This window comes from Solanum pennellii, chromosome 9, assembly GCF_001406875.1.
Source record: "Solanum pennellii chromosome 9, SPENNV200".
Classification (NCBI taxonomy): Eukaryota; Viridiplantae; Streptophyta; class Magnoliopsida; order Solanales; family Solanaceae; genus Solanum; species Solanum pennellii.
Window position 1 is genome coordinate 29,028,484 of NC_028645.1, and position 2,448 is coordinate 29,030,931.

The 2,448-nt window shown below is 29.1% G+C and overlaps 1 pseudogene; it reads left to right on the forward strand.

Moving 5' to 3' along the window:
- The window catches only part of LOC107030078, a 55,538-nt pseudogene that overhangs the window by 23,417 nt on the left and 29,673 nt on the right, over window positions 1-2,448 (forward strand).

Below are 2,448 nucleotides of genomic sequence, written 5' to 3' on the forward strand. Positions count from 1 at the left end.
GTTTTTATTAATGAGTTTAAGTCTTCCGCATTACTTTCTGTTGATATTAAATTGAAATGTTAGGGTTTAGATTGGTTGGTTCGCTCACATAGGAGGGTAAGTGTGGGTGCCAGTCGCGGCTCGGTTTTGGGTCGTGACATTTACTTACTTACTACCTTTTCAGATTTTAATTTATAAGGTAAGATAAGGATATATTGCAAATCTTTAATCACTTCAAGGCGGTTTTCATTAAAAATATAAAACTTTTTATAAATATAAAACCCTCTTTAAAAGTATGTTTCACAAGGTATACATACATACATATATATATATATATATATATATATATATATATATTTAAAAAACTACATAGTCGAGTAAAGATATGTTTTTCTTTTCTGAAATGGCCTAGAACATGACCCATTCTGTTATTTTTAGGGGAAGTCATTTTTCTTTATAATTTTCTCAATTTTTAATTGAAACATGTCATTTTCAAAGTTATGTTTTTTCCTTTAGGGGGTGTGTTTGGTATGATTTGAATTACTTTTTTAAAAAAGTCTTATTTTGATGTTTATTGACTTCTCCGAAAATAAGTTTTAGGGAAAATATTTTCCAACCGAAGGAGCAAGAAGAATGTTGTATTTCTCATTGTTTAAGAAAAATCATTCTCCTTAACAATCATCTCAACTTTGAACATTATATTGACACTTTAACCAAAAATCTAGCATCACTCTTACCTTTAACATGTAAATATCTCATCATACTTCCTCGTCCGATAATATTTTTTGTCAATCTTCAATAGAATTTTTTTTTCTAGAAAAATGTATTCACTCTCAAACCAAATACTGAAAATAAGAATAGAATTCCTAAAATAGATTATTTTTCAGAAAACAAAAAACACGCCCTCATTTTTTTTCCTTATTAGTATTGTGAATTTTGCTTTCCAAATATTTTATCTTTCGATTTTAGTATTACATGTTGTCTCTTTGGCTCCAATTATATCATACTATTTATTTTACATATATGAATTTTGATATATTTTATTTCATCGAAAAACAACATTTCTACCTTCTAAGGGAAGGGATACCCTTCTCAGACCCCACTTGTGGAATTACACATGATATATATGTTGTTGTAATACATATATTTTATTTTTTTTATTTTTATTTTCAATGCTTAATTATGTAGAAGGGCTGAAAATACAATACAAATATCTCAAAGGATGGTGAAGAACTTTTTGTAAATCCTAAGCCTGACAAACAACTTAGATTTTCCAACTTCATCACGGCTCAACCGCAGAGATAGAATTTCAATAAGAAAAAAAAGAAGAATTATCCTGTTTTATTCGAAATAATAATTTATTTAGTTTTAGACTTGTTTTAGAGTCGCCACTTAATTTTTAAAGAAAAATCAAGAAAACGTAGTTTTTCAAAGATTTAAACAGAAAATAGATTGAAAACGTCTAAAAGGGTGTTTGGAATTCTTATTTATATTTTAGGAAGGTTTTTAAGGCACCTAAAATATCAGTTTATACGATTTTCTAACAACTAACCTTTTTTGGATAAAATGTCTAACTTAAATTTTGAAAATTTATTTAGAATTTTTTAAAAGTGAAGTATTAACCTATTATCTAAGTGATTTTGTTTAACTTGCAAAATTCTATTTATTAGTACTTTTAAAGTTTATTTGAAATCAGTCAATATAATTTAACCAGTTAAAACACGATGCGTCTTATGGGGATTTGAAATTCCAACCTTAAGACTAACGGTAATAAACAAGCAAGTAAGTGATAATGTAAAAGAGGGAGGGAAAGAGACTTGGGTCTAAATCCGATTTCTGTCCGCTTGGGCCGGTATTTCAACCCATTTTTGTTTTGGGCCTTTGGCCCATTTGATACCTGTCCTAAACTAAACAAAATAATAAAAAATGGATATAGAAAAGCGACATCGGGCTTATGCCCAAAATAACAAAATACAAGTTCTGAAAATGAATTTGAGCCTTTTACCCCAATCTATTTGACTTTCTTCAATTCTTCATGCTATTTTGGCTACAAAAATCTGTCAGCTAATTTTTAGGACTGATTGACTCGGATGAAAGTAGTTTTGGGGCCTTCCCAACCCCTTTGGAAATGCAAGGTAGAATCCATGAGGACTTGGGCAAATTTCACATGTGGTAAAACAAATAAAAAAAACATTACTACCAAGTTATAAGAACTAAAGAGCAGAACAGTAAATTCTGTGGACATTTTATACAATAGCAGATCCAGTGAACACTTTAAAGGAGCACACACAAGATAGTTACAACAAACAATAGGAGGTAAATAGAGAAAAAAAGGAAATAGGATAAAATTGCTGCTGGCTTTCAGCCCATAAATCAAGATTACTAGCAAGGTTGATATAGCAAATTAACCAAATGTTGACTTATCACTAGAGTAATACCCATATATATATATGTATATATATATATATA